Below are 20,544 nucleotides of genomic sequence, written 5' to 3'. Positions count from 1 at the left end.
TTGGGCCATTTCCAGCACAAATCCAGGTTCTCTCACCCCTCCCCCCACCACACACACAAACCCACTCTCCTGCTGGTAATAGCTTATCTAAAGTGACCACTCTCCTTACAATGTGTATGATAATCAAGGTGGGCCATTTCCAGCACAAATCCAGGGTTTAACAAGAACGTCTCGGGGGGGGGGAGGGTAGGAAAAAAACAAGGGGAAATAGGTTACCTTGCATAATGACTTAGCCACTCCCAGTCTCTATTCAAGCCTAAGTTAATTGTATCAAATTTTCAAATGAATTCCAATTCAACAGTTTCTCGCTGGAGTCTCGATTTGAAGTTTTTTTGTTGTAATATCACAACTTTCATGTCTGTAATCGCGTGACCAGAGAGATTGAAGTGTTCTCCGACTGGTTTATGAATGTTATAATTCTTGACATCTGATTTGTGTCCATTTATTCTTTTACGTAGAGACTGTCCAGTTTGACCAATGTACATGGCAGAGGGGCATTGCTGGCACATGATGGCATATATCACATTGGTGGATGTTCAGGTGAACGAGCCCCTGATAGTGTGGCTGATGTTATTAGGCCCTGTGATGGTGTCCCCTGAATAAATATGTGGGCACAGTTGGCAACGGGCTTTGTTGCAAGGATAGGTTTCTGGCTTAGTGGTTCTGTTGTGTGGTATGTGGTTGCTGGTGAGTAATTGCTTCAGGTTGGGGGGCTGTCTGTAGGCAAGGACTGGCCTGTCTCCCAAGATTTGTGAGAGTGTTGGGTCATCCTTTAGGATGGGGGGGGTGTGTGTGAGAAAACCTGGATTTGTGCTGGAAATGGTCCAACTTGATTATCATACACATTCTAAGGAGAGTGATCACTTTAGATAAGCTATTACCAGCAGGAGAGTGGGGTGGGAGGAGGTATTTTTTCATGCTTTGTGTGTATATAAAAAGATCTTCTACACTTTCCACAATATGCATCCGATGAAGTGAGCTGTAGCTCACGAAAGTTTATGCTCAAATAAATTGGTTAGTCTCTAAGGTGCCACAAGTACTCCTTTTCTTTTTGCCTATGGAAAATGCATCTACTTGCACTACATCTCATGCTAAGCTGCACAATATTGTTCCATCTTTAAATGTGAAAAGAATAGATTTTATTGAAAGTATCTGATGAGATTTCAAACTTGAGATCATTGGCTAAGGTACAATGAGTTATGGTATACTTAGGTAAAATAATGTGTTGCGCCAGGAATACTAAAAATAGCTGAGTCAACAAGGCGGATAAGAATACTGACTGCAAGATCGACCTTTGTTGGCATGTGTCACATTCCAGGGTGCAATCCAGACTGGTGAGAGGCTATGTCACACCTACCCTGCAATCTTGGGTCCCTCACCATGCTTTGCTGTTGTAGCTTCCAATCTGAGCCACTCACAAACAGCATGTAGGTCACACCCTGTGTATCTTTGTATAGCTCCAGACCTGATGCAGCAGCCTGACCCCAGCAGGTTGTCAGCAACACACCACACTCTGGCTCCTATCAGCCTCAGTTACTACTTGTAGAGTGGCCCCAACACACTTCCAGTCCCAAATTTCCCCCAGAAATGTGTGTTCTGCATTTTCTGGCCCTCTCCTGGACAGTTCAGTTATTAGAGATCCGTTGCCCCCGTAAGAGGTCAATATGCAACTCTTTGCTACCTTAACTGGAGTTACCAAACTGCTCAGATTAAACACAGCACTGGATTAGTTTTGATTAAATGTAAAACAAGTGTATTTAACAACAAAGAGATTTTAAGTGAGAGCAAGTATAAAGCATTAAAGTCAGAAATGGTTACAAGAGAAATAAAGATAAAATGCTTTCTAGTATCTAAACATAACAAACTAGACTCAGTTCAAGGTACAATCCTTACCACATGTTTCCAGCAAGAGGGCTGTCCAGATTCTCAGGTCAGAACCACTCCCAATGTCCAAAGCCTGGTTCCTTTATCATCTTTGGTGAAAGAGAGAGAGAAAGAAAGAGAACGCCTGGGGTGTGCCCCCACACCTTGTGTCCAGTCACCCTTTGAAATGCATTTTCCCAAGGGTTATTTCTAGATAAAGTTCCTTCCCACTGTGAGGATGGAGACACTCTGTCTTGTGGTGATAAAGGTTCCATGTTGTTGTTTATTAAAATGCAGATTGATCTGTTCCTGTCCCCCTCCATTGCCAAAGAATGGCCACGTGACCAGTGATTGACAGTCAATTTTGATGACACCTGACTAGAGGCGTCAACTTGTCCTTTTGTCTTTGAGGAACAGGGTTAGCCCTTCCCCAGACTTGTCTGGTAAACACATTTCAGTCATAATTTCAGTTTATGTTCACAACTTTACACACCATGTTGCTACATACATTTCACCATGGAATAATTGACCAGTAAATTATTAGTTTTCCAATGATTCCCCACAAGGCATATTTTGCACAAAGATTATTACAATAGTGTTTAGAATGTGCACACAGGGTGCATTCAGTCACAACATACCTGAACTCAGTCCTACCCTTGTCTACCTGCAAATCAGTCTCTTGAACTGTCACCTCTGTAGGTTTGTTCATATGACCCATTATACATGATATACCTGTCCCAGGACTCATCTGCAAGGCCCCGGCCATCTTAAGTCTCTTAAGTCATCTTAAGGCTTAAGTCTCTCTGAAAACCGTCTTCTGTTGTGCTCCCTATATTGAGTCTTACTGACTTGTGTCAGACATAGCCCCAGTAAATCTCCTTCTGATGGATACTCAACAAACTGCTGTGGTAGGAACGTAGGATACCAATACACTAGATCCATTAACTTAAGTTTCCCTTGGTTTAAGTAGGCTGCAGCACTGTTTTTTTTTCCCTTGGACTCTTTGACACATTTTCTGGGCATAGGTTCTCTATCTGCTACCCCTTCACAGAACGTGGGTCCTGCAGCTTAGTCCCCAGGACCACTGCTGTCTCCCCTTCCTGAGTCTCCACAGTAGCTTAAGTACATCTTCTCCATGAACTCCAGCCTTGTAGGTGCTCTGGGTTTGCAGTTTTATTATAAGGGACATGGGATAGTGAGAAGCAACAGACACACAATGGCTCTGTTTACTTGCAAACCTTCCTGTGTATGTGTGGGCAAGCCCAGGAAGAATGGAGGTCAGTTCAAACACAGCACTAGAATGGTTTAGATTTAAAATAAAACAAGTCCATTTAATTCCAAAGAGAGAGGTTGTGAGTACAAGTATAAGGATTAAAGATTGAAATGGTTACAAAATAAATAAAGATAGAGAACTTTCTAATGACTAAAACTTAACAAACTAGGCTTTGTTCAAGGTAAAAGCCTCACCCCATCTTTCCAGCAAGATGCCTGACTGAACTTCTAGGTCAGGATCTATCCCCCAACGTCAAAGGGCTGGTACCTTTGTCTTCTTAGGTGAAAGATACCTTGGGATTCTGTACCCCTCTCTTTTAGCATCTATTGAATCTTTGAAATGGATTCTTCTGAAGGATATCCACAGATAAACGTCTATTGTCAGCTGCGAGGCAAGCAATGTGAAGTCTATCTTGAAGGATGTGTCCTGCTGCCTTGTCTCCCAGTGGAAGCTGTCCATTATAATACAAATTATTTAATTCCTGCCCCCTTCAGTGTTTATGAATGAACATTAAACAGATGATTGTCAATCTCCTCCCCCACCATGAATAATATGAAGTTACCTCCACCCCTTGTAAGCTTGATGATCTGTTGATGCAAGATGTAAATATATTCTTATAGTCTTTCAAAGTACTTTCGCAGTAACTCCCAGGTGGGGAAACTACATTCCTTTGTCCAGGATGGGATAACTTCTGCTTGGCTGGCAAACACATTTTAAGAATTATAATTTCAGTTTGTCCATAACTTTGCACCAGTTGCTTGCACCTACATTATGCAATGATATTAGTAACCAGGGAGATAGGAGCATTTCATTGATACCTTATATGACACTTAGATACATCTCATAACATTAAAGAACTAGGGTACACTAGAGATTAAATGAATTACTAGATATCAGGGTGTATGTGGCCCTCTGCTCTTGGGTTGTTCTTAATGTTACAACAACAACATACCAAACCTGAAGGTCCAAAGCCCAATATTGCCCCTACTTTAATTGTAAGACATCTATTGACTTAAATGAGTGAAGGATCAGACCCATCAAGCAAGTAGCACACAGGCAAACCTATAGTCTCTGATTCTGTAGCCTTACCAAATGTCAACATCTTTCACTCAGAGAGTTGCTTTTGTTTGTAAATACATGAAAGACTATCTTCCCTCTCCCAACTGGAACAAAATTTAATGAGCCTGAATACTAACAAATAAACAAGCCAAAAACAAAAGTCAGGAATGAGGGAGTGTTTGTTTTGCCCCCGCCCCATGCCCTCTTTCCAGGCCTTTCTTTCCACTGCCTCATTTACTTCTGTTTTATTTACAAATAGAAGCAATTAGATCCTCTGATCAGTCTTAGTAATTATTCACCTCCTCAGACCTAGCAAAGCATCAGATGAAGGAGCAGATATTTTATCCAAATGTGAAATGACCAGCATGAAAAGCTCTGCCTGGAACTGGATGGTAAATGTAATTCAGCAAAAGCCTCTGGCTCCATTTAAATTAACACAATTAGGACTTATCGAACCCTCCCCCAGAACCACTGTCAAACTGGATAAACAAACTTTCAGCAGTGTGTGAATGTGTAATCAAATAGCATCTGAAATTCACCGTGAGATGTGTCTGTGCTTTGGACACAAGGTCAAATCATTATTTTGCTTTGCTCTTTTGCTTCTTATTCCTCAACTTCCAGCTCAATACTTTATCTGCCCTGCATTCAGAAGAACACAAGACAAACAATGAAAACTAGCACATAGAAAGTAGCCCAGATCCTTGCGGCACAATGGGAATAAAAGAGGCATGAAAATAAATAAATAAACTGGATTTCAAAACTAGCCTGAAAGGTAACAGTGATTCAGTGTGACAGATTTTACTATTATTAACCTTGGTGAAATATTAATAAGATCTTCTGTTTATAGTCCCTGTTTTATTTCACAGGCTCTTGAACTGCTTTCCAAAAAGGAATGGCTTCCCCAACATAAGTAACACATCCACTTCTGAGGTTAAATACTACATCTGATTAGCAAGAGATAGCCATACGTACAGCACTTAAAAGTAGGATAGGGAAAAATCATTATCCAGTTAAAATTGCAATAATAGTCCACGCTGGAATCTGACTTGGCATTGGGATTGACACCCAAACCTTGCAAAAGAGCTGGCAGCACAAAAACTACCTCTGTTTAACAGGCTGGAGGATTGGATTAGCATTCATTCAGAGGGGAAGACTGCCCACTCCCAAATCACCAACACATTGTGTTAAGGTCTCCCAGTCAATTATTGACCTGGCTTAATTGTGCTGAATTCATGAGAGCTAACACAATCACAAACCCCAAGAGGTTGTCCTTTAACATAACTTCCAGCTCATTCCCCCCCCCCCCCCCCCCCGTGATGGAGTATTCATCTCTCATTTGCCCCGTAAGGGTTCTTGAAGACCAAGAAAGGAGCTAATTAACTCAATAAGCCACAGCTGAGGGGAATCAGGTGCCCCATCAATCCCCTGAGGAAGGGAGAGAGCCCAGCTGTCCATCTCCAGTTGCTGGCATATCTGCGGGCCTTGCCAATGAGGGTTTCAGCTAGAGACAGTTGTGGTGGTGATACTTCCTGTTAGAATCATAGAATCATAGAATATCAGGGTTGGAAGGGACCCCAGAAGGTCATCTAGTCCAACCCCCTGCTCGAAGCAGGACCAATCCCCAACTAAATCATCCCAGCCAGGGCTTTATCAAGCCTGACCTTAAAAACCTCTAAGGAAGGAGATTCTACCACCTCCCTAGGTAACGCATTCCAGTGTTTCCCCACCCTCTTAGTGAAAAAGTTTTTCCTAATATCCAATCTAAACCTCCCCCACTGCAACTTGAGACCATTACTCCTCGTTCTGTCATCTGCTACCATTGAGAACAGTCTAGAGCCATCCTCTTTGGAACCCCCTTTCAGGTAGTTGAAAGCAGCTATCAAATCCCCCCTCATTCTTCTCTTCTGCAGACTAAACAATCCCAGCTCCCTCAGCCTCTCCTCATAAGTCATGTGTTCCAGTCCCCTAATCATTTTTGTTGCCCTTCGCTGGACTCTCTCCAATTTATCCACATCCTTCTTGTAGTGTGGGGCCCAAAACTGGACACAGTACTCCAGATGAGGCCTCACCAATGTCGAATAGAGGGGAACGATCACGTTCCTCGATCTGCTCGCTATGCCCCTACTTATACATCCCAAAATGCCATTGGCCTTCTTGGCAACAAGGGCACACTGCTGACTCATATCCAGCTTCTCTTCCACTGTCACCGCTAGGTCCTTTTCCGCAGAACTGCTGCCTAGCCATTCGGTCCCTAGTCTGTAGCTGTGCATTGGGTTCTTCCGTCCTAAGTGCAGGACCCTGCACTTATCCTTATTGAACCTCATCAGATTTCTTTTGGCCCAATCCTCCAATTTGTCTAGGTCCTTCTGTATCCTATCCCTCCCCTCCAGTGTATCTACCACTCCTCCCAGTTTAGTATCATCCGCAAATTTGCTGAGAGTGCAATCCACACCATCCTCCAGATCATTTATGAAGATATTGAACAAAACCGGCCCCAGGACCGACCCTTGGGGCACTCCACTTGATACCGGCTGCCAACTAGACATGGAGCCATTGATCACTACTTGCTGAGCCCGACAATCTAGCCAGCTTTCTACCCACTTTATAGTGCATTCATCCAGCCCATACTTCCTTAACTTGCTGACAAGAATACTGTGGGAGACCGTGTCAAAAGCTTTGCTAAAGTCAAGAAACAATACATCCACTGCTTTCCCTTCATCCACAGAACCAGTAATCTCATCATAAAAGGCGATTAGATTAGTCAGGCATGACCTTCCCTTGGTGAATCCATGCTGGCTGTTCCTGATCACTTTCCTCTCATGCAAGTGCTTCAGGATTGATTCTTTGAGGACCTGCTCCATGATTTTTCCAGGGACTGAGGTGAGGCTGACTGGTCTGTAGTTCCCTGGATCCTCCTTCTTCCCTTTTTTAAAGATTGGCACTACATTAGCCTTTTTCCAGTCATCCGGGACTTCCCCCGTTCACCACGAGTTTTCAAAGATAATGGCCAATGGCTCTGGAATCACAGCCGCCAATTCCTTCAGCACTCTCGGATGCAACTCGTCCGGCCCCATGGACTTGTGCACATCCAGCTTTTCTAAATAGTCCCTAACCATCTCTATCTCCAGAAAGGGCTGGCCATCTCTTCCCCATTTTGTGATGCTCAGCACAGCAGTCTGGGAGCTGACCTTGTTAGTGAAAACAGAGGCAAAAAAAGCATTGAGTACATTAGCTTTTTCCACATCCTCTGTCACTAGGTTGCCTCCCTCATTCAGTAAGGGGCCCACACTTTCCTTGGCTTTCTTCTTGTTATGCGAACACCTGTCCACTAGAAACTATGTAAGTTCACCAGCTCATTTCACCAAATGGTCTTCAGGTCATAGTGACTGTTGTTCACTGCAGACCTGTGCTTTCTCAGCTAGTCACCTAAAAGTGACTGCAACGGTGGACAGACCTGTCTCCTAAGTCATGTAGCCTCCAGAATAGAGCAATATTTTTAGTAAAAGACTCAGAGGCCAGCATCAAATCTGGTGCCAACAAGTGCAATTTAACAGTCTAATTGGCACCTTTGTTGGCATGTTTTCCAGAAATGCCCCATGATGTATCTGTCCTGGAGGTAAAACAAAAATCTTCTGTCTGCAAAGATATCAGCCCAGTACTTTCCAAAAAGAATTATTCTGAAGTCTATGGAGTTGCAATCACTTAGCTTCTCAAAGATTAAAATGTATTCTTTTTTCAGCCCAGAAGACCACCAAATGGCCACATTAGTTCACAAGCTAATGAATCTAATCAGGTGACTGTCTGGTTAGAGCTGGAGCAACATATGTGTTCTAAGAGGAAGGAAGGTCCAGTGATTAGGGTGCTAAACTAGGACTAGGGTGATCTAGTTTCTATTTCCTGCTCTGCCACAGATTCCCTGTGTGGTCATGGGAAACAGTTAGAGCCAGATTTTGGAAGCTACTTAAGCAGCCAAAGATGTAGAGAGGTACCTACTAGGATTTTGAAAAGCAGATAAGTGCCTAATTCCCATTGAGTTTTAGACACTTTTGATGCTTAGACACTTCTGAAAATCCTACTGGGAGCTTATCTGAATCTTTACAAATCTGGCCGTCAGTGTCTTGGTTCCCCATCTGTAAAACTTTCCTACCACAAGGGGTGGTGTGAGGACAAACACATTACAGATTGTCAGGAGCACAAATACTAGGATGATGGAGATAAGATAGGTACCTAAGATTGAAGGCACATGCTGCTGGACCAGTAGTTGACTGTGATTCATGCAGCTACCCTGAAAGATTGGCTATGTCAGTATTTTTGAATATACATCTGAGGGAATGACCTAGTTTGTCAGCAAGGCTTGAATTTGACCACTAAAATAGAGAGAGGGAGAGAGTTGTCATATGTCAGTCTCCTTGGCTCAGAGACATTTGTTTCTGTATGGATGAAGCAGGCAGAAAGCCTTTGAGCCCTGATTGTGTTAGAACAGTGATTTTCAAACTGGAGTATGTGTACCCCTGAGGGTACATGAGCTCTAATAGGGGGATTACATGAGAAAAATTATGTAATGGTGGACAATGTATTGTCTTACCCTTTACAGATCTTTCCCCCCTTCCTGTTTTCATAGGTCTATTATGGATCCTATCTCAGATGAGTGCACATAGTAGACTACATTATTTGGAAAGGGGTATGCAACCTAAAAAAACTGAAAACTACTGTGCTAGAATAAAAGATTCCTGTATTATTGTTCCACATTTTTTTGGTCTTCCTGTTTTCCAGCACTGAATGAGATTCAGTTGATGGCATCACTTCTTCTGCCTGGGGTCAGGGGCTATTGCGCTGCTCCAAGTGTCATCTTTCGGATGAGATTTAAAACCAAGGTTCTGGGTGTAATGACGAACAAACACTCAGTAATCTAGCTTGTCAGCAGAGAAGGCACAGCACTTTTCATTAACTGCACAAATACTCAGTACAGCCTGTGGCTGCTTAGTTCTCTGGAAACACATGGAGCATGCTAACAGGCTTACCACAGATATTCTGACAGCCACACCCATACTGTCACAGTTTCAGGGTGGCTGCACCTCTATCTCCCCCTTCATGGTCTACCCCAGAATTTCCCAGTCAGGTTGAGATTTCCAGCTGTCACGTGTCTCAGGGCAGGGTCCCTTTCCCTACTCTCTACTAACTGGGGGTTTGAAAGATGCACAGCTCCCTGCCTCACACTGTGATATCCCCAGCAGGCCAGTCTGTCTAATGGAAAGCACCTGTGCATTTTTGTTTTTGCTCTGAGGGCTATGATCAGTGTATTGCCAGCAGTTACAAGTCACCCCAAAGCCTTTTCTAAGCAAGCACATTTATTCTTAAGTAAAAGCATTATAAAAAAAGCACGTCAAAACAACAAACAGATTTGAACACATGGAACATACCACGAGTCTCCCAGTGGTCTGATGGGGCCCTAGTAGGATAAGGTCTTTCCAACCCTCTGCAAGGGTGAGGGCCTGGATAAAAAGTCCTATTTGCTGGATCAGAAAGAAGGCCCCAAGTCTGTTTAAACCCAAACTTTTTATATCAAAAGCCCTTTTGTTTTCTGGAAAAAACAGTGTGAGCCAATATAAACCAGACTTCCCAGGGGATGGTACCTCTCTGGAGGCATTTAAGACCTAAGTCATTCACCTTAATTACCTCCCATTGATTTTAGCTCACATAGAAGCTGTGGTAACTCTCCTCCATTGAGTAGAACACAATCACACATAAACCATTCATAGATTTAATTGGTCTCCAAAGTTACTGCATGTGATTGCCATGTCTGACTCACTAACCTTAAACCACGTATAACAAGCAGTCTGATACCTCTCCTTTCATTAAAGGCCCCATGGAATTTTGTATCACAAGAGAGATGACTCCTACCTATAGACAGGAAGGATGACCCAGTAGTTAGGGCATTAACCAAAGACTTGAGAGATGTGTATTCAATTCCCTGATCCATCACAGACTTCCTGTGTGACCTTGAGCAAGTCGGCCTCTCTGTGCTTCAGTTCCCGCCCTGTAAAATAGGGACAATAGCACTGCCTCACAGAGGTGTTACATTAAAGATTCTTATGTGCTCAGACACTGTAGTGTTGGACAATATAAGTACCTTAGATAGATACAGTCAGGGTCCTGGACAAAATTCATTTAATTAATTGCAATCTACCTACCTAAATTTCTCTGTAACTTAGTATAGTATAGTGGTACATGCATGTATATCGTATTTTTCCATAAGTGCAAATCTAACAAGTTAGCAAAATCATATTCTGTTTAAAACCAAAACTAATTTTCACTGGAAGGCCATGTACTATATTCTCAGCAGGAGCCGTTCTCCTCCAAATTTCATCTTTCAAGCCTCAGCCATTTGGGCTGTAAGGTTGCTTTAAAATAAAATTGCAAGGTTTTTTTGATCATTCTTTAGAAAGATAATTCTTTATTTCTAGCGCAGGCCCAGTCATGACCAGAATCCTGTTGTGCTAGGTGCTGTATAAACACAGAACAAAAAATAGACCCTGCCCCCAAAGGGCTTAAAATTTAAGCAATGGAAAATGCTTTGCAGCCTTAACTATAGAGCTTGGTGCTGTTCGTTTCTCTTTCTCCCCCTGTCTATCTCTCTCACTTGAATTTATTGTTATACTAAGATTGGGTTATTGTTTCCTCAGAGGATTTCACTTCAACAACCAAACCTTGAATTGTGATTATAAGAAGGCATTGAAGGTTGGATGCTATGAGAGGTTATAATGGATACTTACTGTACCCTCTTAATAAATCTGGCCTTTCACCCTCTTAAAGGGATTTGTGTCAGCTGTGTAGCCTGAACAGTGCAGTTCTCTTGAGGTGGACGCACTGAAATGCCTTTATATAGTGCCGCAATTTAAAAATTAGAGTGGTCTTTATAATGCATTTGCAGAAGAATAGAAAGGAGAAGATAATTAGCTGTGGCTGTTTCAGCTACCTCAGAGCTGAAGGTATTATAAAGTGAAAAATAGGAATCGTGAACTAAATCTGATCCAGATGTTGTGGTGTCTGATATTACCCTTTTAATTAAAACATTTACAACAATGATCACAAAGGTTATGTTCGCATATCAGCTCGGAGGATAGCTCCCTCATGACCTCCGCTTTCCTTGTCTCTTGGCAGATGATTTTAAGGGGGGCACTGATTATGAATAATTTAAAATGAAGCCTTTTCATTATTGGACACCATTCCTCAGGGTTATCATGGGGCTACTCAACGTTAGTGTAATAATAATGATAATGACATGCTACTACAGCAAATTTCATCTCAAAGGATCCTGAAACTATTTCCAGACTGAAGTACACACTTTCCATCCAATAGTAACCGTCCCATCCCAATGGAAGTGCAGGGTGAAACATGGCAGCCATTTAACAGTGCTCAGTAATGCTATGCAACAGTGTTAGCACAGGGTGTGAAGAAGAATAGTGCACCTAAATGAAAAGGGGAGAGGCAATATAGATATGCAGATTTTTTTACAAAGATTTCTTCAATTATATGATTTTTTGTTTAGTTGTCTCCACTGGCAACAAAACCACCCTTTACAAAGGAGGATTTGTATGCAATATTAATATCTTTGGAATGATAAAACAAGGTTACCTTGATAACCACATCTGATTGTCAGAGGATTACACAAGCGTAGATGCCAGGGATTTAAAAAAATGTATAGATCACCTATTCCACCCCAGCCACTGTACGGTTGCTCCCTAGAGTTTATTCTCGACTGCTTTCTGAAGTCTAGTTTGAAATTTCTTTAAAAATGGGGCTTCCTTTATTTTTCTTCACAGATGGCAGTATCACAATTGTATACTCCCCCATTCTTAATGCAGCACCCAGATTTGAGTGCTGTGCAGAGAAGCTAGGGTTCTTAGTTAAATCTAACACACATGTCAATCTGTAATGAATCAGTGGCCACAGACTGGGCCTGAACCCACCAACTTCCTCATTTCAATGATCTGAGAGATTCCTGCAGGTATCTAAAAGCCAGAGAGGAGTGTACACAACACTGATGTGAAAAGCAGATAGACAGTAATTGGCCAAGATTCTCAAAAGTCACTGGTGATTGGGGTGCTTTGATTTTTTTGGGTGGTTAACTTGATACACCTTAATGAAGGGGCCCTCTATTGAATCAAACAAGTGCTTAACACTTTCTGATAATCAGGCCTATTTAAGCTATGTCTATTTAGGCACCCAAAAAAACCACTAGTCAGATTTGAAAATATTGGTCATCATCTCTTCTACAGAGATGAGGAAAATACAAACAATTGCTTTTATATATAGTGTATATACTGGATGCCCTGTAGAACTAGAGGCTAGGAAAGGAACCAATGAGTGGAAATACGATATTCTGACCACTGCTTTAGCAATATGAAAATTATTTTGCATCATATGGTGCCTTTCATTCTGAGGACCTCAGTGAGCTCTTTCTATTAAGGAATAACTTAATCCACCACTTATGGGCAATAGAAATGTACCCAAACCAAATGCTGGGACCTCCACAACCTGCATTTGTTTTAGGGTGGAAATCCAGATTCAAATTTTGAAGCTTCAGATAGTTTCTAAAATTCAGCCAACTCTAAAAAAAGACCCGTTCAGATATCACTTACAGCAGGGTAAATTGGTAGTAACATCATTAGAGTCAATGGCAATCACAATGGATTGAAACTAGTATAAAACTGGTGTAAATGTGATCAAAATCAGATACATTCCATCTAATAACACTGCCATTTGGTCCTTTCACTATGCTATGGCGATAATTCAATATAGATTCAGAGGAGTACCACCTACTGAACTGCCAACATCCCTTCCTATGGCACCCAAGTATTAAGCTGGTCAAATTCTACTTAGCTTATAAGGCCAACAACTGCCTACCCTCCCCTGTGGTGAGAAAATCTTCTCTGAGGAGCAGAGTGGATGAGGTCATTGGCCTGCCCTCTTTCCCCTGCCCACCCCTCCCCCCCCATCACAGTGACTCACAGACCAACACTGTACCAGTTACTATCCGCTTGGCATAATAGCCCTTTTAGGATGGGGGGAACTGGCAGACTACAGTGCTCTAATTCACCCCAGGGAGCCAACTGGCGACGGGATGGTCCCATGATCAAAGGAGTATAATGGACAGGTGTGATATCAGAACTAGCTATAACTCCAGAGCGAACATTAGTGACGAAATCTAGACATCACTAAAACATGTTGAATATGTGTCCATGTTTCCAGCTGTGTAACATTTAGTTGTCAAATCCAGATAACTTAATATTGTGACACATGCTTTCATCACTGAAATATTTAGTCATCAAATTCTTCGTGAATACATGTGTCTGCCACTGAGTGTTGTTGAGTAACAAGTCAATTCTCAGTAAAACCTTGAAAACTTAAGCACTCGCTCAAGATTATCCTGCACCATAGGGGCTGGAAGTAGGGGTGCAGCAGCCTGAAATGATTTCCATCATGTACAGGGTTTATAGTTTGGTTCAGTGGCTCTCAGAACCCCCACTATACAAACTGTTCTAGCACCCCTGTCCTGCACAACAAATTCTCAATAGTGTCATCTCTCTGAGTAGGACCCAGATGGTGTACTGGGTCGGGTAACTGCTGGGGAAAGGATATGCAGTGTTGTTGGTGGAGGGGTGGACTCCATTGGGAATGGCATGATGGAGTGAGATGCAGATCAGGGGCCCATGAGAAATCTGTTGGTGAGCAGAAAGAGGGGATCTGGTCTTCAGGAGACCAAGCTGAGGGACAAATCCAAAGGAAAGTGTCCTAACACATGGGTGTACTTGGTGGACAAAGGAGGACCCAACTTTAATGTAAACCAGGTAGACAGACTTGAGTAAGGGACAGCCACTTTTAAACCTGGTGGAGATGGAACATCAAAACTTAATTTACTACCGTACATTAGAACTTTCATCATTTTTGTTTCATTGAATAATCTTATAGACAGTAGTGCTGATGCATATTGCATTCTTCATTAATTCATTATCATACAGCACTTTGTCTTCAGAAACAATCTTCAAATAATATACTTTCTATGCAGATAGCCTCAATGAGATGTAAAACTTTCTTGGAAGAAAACTGGGGCTGTGTGAATTTCTGAACATTCATTTAAAAATAACCTCATTTTGCCTGTTTTTTCACTAGTACAATCAGGGTTTACGTACCACATCATCGGACACCTTTAAAAATATATCGGATGGGTAAGTAGGTAAATAGTTTTTTTTAAATGGTAATTTGGCTATGGAAACAACAGAAATGATGTGTGATTGCAGTGCGAACAATTCACTTGAGAAATGACCAATTTTCTCCAACTTTCTCTTACTTTTATCATGATAATTTCTTGTAAGTGGAGCTAATTTAGAATTTGAAATAAAATGAACAAATGTCCTGTAAGTTGAATTCCACTGTATACATCTGTCGCACCTCTACAGTGGTGTATTTAAGAAAAAAAAGTCTATGTCGATCACCCTTTCATATAGAAACCAATTACATGCAGAAAATGCCTTCTTGACTTTCAAAAAACCTCTCATTTGCAAGCACTGTTTGAATAGAAAACTTGGTGTCAGAAAAAGTTCAGTGTCAAAACCACTTTCATGTGGAAAACTTCCAGTGCCAAAACACCTTTCCCTTCTAAATAATTCTACATTAGCAGTCACAGTGAACCGGTTAGGTTAAAAATTTCTAAAATACTATAATTGTAAACACTTATCAGCTTCAATAGACCTCTGTGGACTTTTTTCCCCCTCAAAGAACTAACGGTATGTGATACCAAGCATTTTGTATGACTTCTTAAGAGCCATGGGACAAATTCTGCATTGCACTGTCTGACCCCATTGACTTCAGTGTGGGTTTCTACTGGTCTAGATGAGAGTACAATCTGACCATACATCTTTGTCTGACTCCCACAGAGTTCAGTGGGCTTTGGATCAGGCCCTAAAGCAGGCCAAGGACACAAACCCTTTAGTGGGTCAGATTCCATTCTGTTGAAGGAAGTGGGATATTTTAAAATATTATTTGTATTACTAAAGTGTCTATCAACCCTAGTTATGGACCAGGGTTCCATTGTGCAAGGCGCAGTATAAACACAGAACAAAAACATGGTCCCTACTCCAAGCAGCTTCCAAGCTAAGTATAAGAAAAGATACAACATAATATTATAATATTTTAGTAGACAGAAGGAGGCGTATGAGTAAACAATGAAACAATATTGGTCAGCATGATAGGCATTGGTTTCAAGCTTTCTCAATCAATAGACCATTGAGTGGGAGAAGAATCTGCTCATGGATACACTAGTCCTATCCAACCCCCCCACACTACTTCTCACAAAGTTTAAAACTTCAGGCTACCCTAGGCACTAATTAATCCATAGAGCCTCAGATAAGCTACCTAAGAGGCCACCTTTCTCCCTGCCTTACACCCATAGCTGCAACCAGTACTGCTGTCAGAGCTGGAACCCCCTCCATTAAAAAGAACAATAGAGGCCAGAGATTGGGAAATCTAGGCTCTACTGTAATACAAAAGCATAATAATTGTTGCACTGTAGCCGAATAATTCTTATTGAATATTTGTATTGTCATCAAAGAACAAAATGACAGCTCCTGCCCCTAAAAACTTGCGTATAATTCAAGAGACAAGAAGTGGAGACAGACAGATGGAGAGCACAGGGAAACAATGAGACAATGCTGGGCAGGATGATAGGCAGTGATCTCTGCACACCAGCTGCCTAACTGTTGTTGAGTTTTTTGTAGACCTCACGACAAAGAAGAATGTCAAATCAGTTAGTAATGATAATCAAGTCTCATCTTCAGGGTGTAAATGGACCAGCATATGAGTCAGGAAGGATATTTTGCTGCCATGAACAGTGTTATAGAATTGGTTGGGTGAATCATTGCTATTGCTTTTGCCATTTTTTTGAAATACCAGGCATTGGCCACTGATGGTTGTGATGGAATATCAGAAATGGTGGTCCAATGATCTGATCAAGGCCACTTTCAAGTTCAAGCTAAGTGAGGCCAGAATCAAAAAGATCTGATATCTGTCGGTCTGTCTATCTATCATCATTATAAAATCATTAGAGGCAAAGTCTGTCAGGATCTCTCATTCAACTTTTAATAGGCAGAACTGAATTTAGCAATTAATGTTACCATCTGTTATTTTCTTTTTAAATAATTATGTATTTTATCTTCAAAGAGGGAATGCTTTGTACTAATCCACTTTGGTGATGCCTAAATCACTTCCTATTGGGATAACGTTCAACTCAATTCCTTTGAGTCTTATGAGATGTCTTGACTGTCACCTGCCTCATTCAACAGCAGGGGAGATCACCAAGGTGTTTTTATCAGTTCAGCTCAGAACAGATCTGTGAACATAATGGAAACTATGAGCCTTAAATTAAAAAGAAAAAAAGCACCAGATGATTTAGCAGACTGCTTAGATGTTATCAGCATTGTAGAGAGGAGTTAATATCGAAAAGGGCAGGTGGGTGGTTAATTCTATGGAATGAATTAGTGGTCCCCTAGAATCTGAGCCAAGAAAACCAGAACCATCTTTTCTAACTGAACCAGATCTGCCCTTTTTCCTGGCTTGGATTTGGCAGTCCCCCAAATTTATTTGATCCTAGATCCCTTCTCAGTGGAGTTATTTTATTAGGGATGTTTGTCTTCAGTCCTTTGATAGCTAGCTGTGTTCCAAAATAAATAAATTTCTTCTGCCACTTCTCTGGTTACACTGTGATTTTGATTTATGCACACAGAGTTTAAATAATTTGGGGAAGGGCATATGTCATGATCATAGAATATTAGGGTTGGAAGAGACCTCAGGAGGTCATCTAGTCCAATCCCCTGCTCAAAGCAGGACCAACCCCAATTAAATCAAGGTTTTGTCAAGATGGGACTCAAAAACCTCTAAGGATCTAACTATCCTCTTTGGAACCCTCCTTCAGTTAATTGAAGGCTGCTATCAAATCCCCCCTCACTCTTCTCTTCTGCAGACTAAACAAGCCCAGTTCCCTCAGCCTCTCCTCATATATCATGTGCCCCAGCCCCCTAATCATTTTTGTTGCCCTCTGCTGGACTCTCTCCAATTTGTCCACATCCCTTCTGTAGTGGGAGGACCCAAACTGGATCCAATACTCCAGGTGTGGCCTTACCAGTGCCAAATCAAGGGGAATAATCACTTCCCTTGATCTGCTGGCAATGCCCCTACTAATACAGCCCAATATGCCATTGGCCTTCTTGGCAACAAGGGCACACTGCTGACTCATATCCAGCTTCTCGTCCACTGTAATCCCCAGGTCCTTTTCTGCAGAAATGCTGCTTAGCCAGTCAGTCCTCAAACTGTAGCAGTGCATGGGATTCTTCCGTCCTAAGTGCAAGACTCTGCACTTGTCCTTGTTGAACCTCATCAGATTCCTTTTGGCCCAGTCCTCCAATTTGTCTAGGTCACTCTGGACCCTATCCCTACCCTCCATCATATCTACCTCTCCCCCCATTTTAGTGTCATCTGCCAACTTGCTGAGGGTGCAATTAATCCCATCATCCAGATCATTAATAAAGATGTTGAACAAAACCAATGAAAAACAATAAAATGATACAGACAACTTTCAGAATTGTCAGATGCATGCCTCCTAGCCCGGGAGTTGTCAGCCTTGAGACTTTCAAGTATCTAGACATCATTTCTGCAATGATCCCTTTTTTCTCCATTTACCCTTTTTCCTCCCCATTTTCCCCACCCTTGCTCCTTTATTATGATGGAGGTAAATTGTCCATTCATTTTTGGGAAGACACAGTAGTACTCCTTTCAATAAATTACCTTTCCCACATCCACAGAGGTCTCTGCCTTAGTAATCCTTTGTTCTTCATGTAGTTGATTATTTTAGTCACAATTTCTCTTTGTGTTAAGCTTTCAAGGGATGATAACGATTAATTATTTGCATTACTGTAGCACTTAGGAACCCCAGTTATGCATCAGAACCCAATAGAATTAGGTGCATCAACAACCACAAAACACAAAGATGGTCCCAGCCCCAAATAAGCTACAATACTGTAGTACAACCTCTTGCATAACACAAACCGTAAACCTCACCTAGTAATTCCTGCATCGGACACATAGCATCTTGGGGATTGATGCTTATCAAAACGTGGCCCTGTCCCCCACTGTGGATGGTCAATAGTCTGTTGTGAGTGAACCATCTACTGGATCCCATATGCTGCTAAGACTCCTGACTCTGGGAAGTGCCTGTCACTATTCCTCACTTTGGGTCTCTAATGCTACCTTTTCTTGGGATGTGGGGCTCCACAGCCCAGCTGCTTTAGACCCTGAAATCAATACCTCAGTCCCCCCGAGCCATCCAGTTGCTTATATACCTTCCCACAGAGTTCCACTTCACTGAGCTTCTAAATTAACCTCTTCAGGGACAGTATGGCTGGCAAGGAAGGAACATAGTCTTAGCAAAGAAATGTCTTAATCACAGTCACTTTTATTCTTTAAAACACTATAGAGTTAAGCTGTACAATAACAAAATAACAGTCCTGAGACTCCCACCCCATTAGTCTGATCCTGCTTCTTCTGAGAGTGTCAGAATCACAGAAATGTAGGGCTGGAAAGTACCTCAAGAGGTATGTAGTCCATCCCCCTGCATTGAGGCAGAATTAGGCATAGCTAGATCATCCCTACCAAGTGTTTGTCTAACCTGTTCTTTAAAAACCTCTAGTGACAGGGATTCCACAGTCTTCCTAGGGAACCTGTTCCAGTACCTAACTATCCTTATTGTTAACAAGTTTATCCTAATATCCAACCTAAATCACCCTTGCTGCAAACCAAGCTAATTATTTCTTGTCCTACCCTGAGTGAACGTGGAGAACAATTGATCATTGTCCTCTTTATAACCATCTTTAACATATTTGAAGACAGTTATCACATTCCTCCACAGCCTTCTCATCTCTGGACTAAACAGGCTCAGTTCTTTCAATCTTTCCTCATAGGTCATGTTTTCTAAACCTTTTATCATTCTTGTTTCTCTCCTCTGGACTCTCTCCAGTTTGTTCACATATTTCTTAAAGTATAGTGCCCAAAAGCGGGCACAGTATTCTAGCTGAAGCCTCACCACTGGTGAATAGAGTCAAAAAATTACCTCCTGTATCTTACATATGATACAGGATACATAATACATCCTAGTAATACTTTTGCCTTCTTTGCAACAGCAACATATTGTTGTTTCATATTCAAATTGTAATCCACTACAACCCCCAGATCCTTTTCAGCAATACTATTGCCTAGCCACTTATTCCCTATTTTGTAGTTGTAAATTTGATTTTTCCATCTTAGGTGTAGTATTTTGCACTTGGCTTTATTAAATTTCACCTTACTGATTTCAGACCAACTCTCCAATTTATCAAAATCCCTTTGAATTCTAATTCTGTCCTCTTAAGTGTTAGCAACCCCCATCTTCAAATTTTATCAGTGTGCTCTCCACTCCATCATCCAAGTTGTTAATGAAAATATTTTGTCTGGGTCCAGTCAGAATTTTAAGCAAGACAGACCCCTACTGATTTCTCTCTCTCTCTCTGTCTCTCTCTCACACACCTAGTCTCCTAGGAGGTGATAGATGCGCCCCAAAGAGCTTTCCACTTTAATAACAATCTCTGACCTTTTTGACTATTTTCCCAGGATGAGGAAAACCAGCCACTTTCCCCAACCAGGCTTCTGTGTAGAGAATTCATAGTTCTTGTAGATGTGCCAGTAGGCAAGAGAAAGTCAGATCTAATATCTCTTGCTGGATCTCTCTCACTTAATGTCTTTCTTGAGATAGCCCACACCCCTTCTGAGCAAGGCCACATCTGGAATAGACTGATCTTGTCAGAGCCAGAATGGTTTTATATCACAGAACACAGTTTGGTAGCTAGCACACAAAATGGTAGATACAAAACAACACAGAGTTCACAAAACAAAATGGAGTTCACAGTTTGATACAGACATATCCCCTTCTGTCGGCATGCTACTTTCAGTAGAATTATTCTGCTTTTGACTTCATTGGACTTATTCTAGATTTACACTAGTGTAACTGAGAGCAATAAATTGCCCTAAAATTATAAACAGATATTATAATTTATTCAGGATGAGTCATGTTTCTGAACATGCACATTAAGATGCTGAGCAAAATTAGTGCAATTTACCTTTAAATAACATGAAGAACACCGTTATTTCTTACAGAGGAGAAGGAAATACTATGTTTGTTTCATTCTCTCTCTCTCAGTACTTATAAAGCTCTCATCCTACAATTTAAGGGACTCCTATGTATTTAAAAATAGAAATACCAACAG

This window comes from Lepidochelys kempii, chromosome 4 (assembly GCF_965140285.1).
Source record: "Lepidochelys kempii isolate rLepKem1 chromosome 4, rLepKem1.hap1, whole genome shotgun sequence".
Taxonomy (NCBI): Eukaryota; Metazoa; Chordata; order Testudines; family Cheloniidae; genus Lepidochelys; species Lepidochelys kempii.
Note: the sequence above shows the minus strand (reverse complement) of the source record.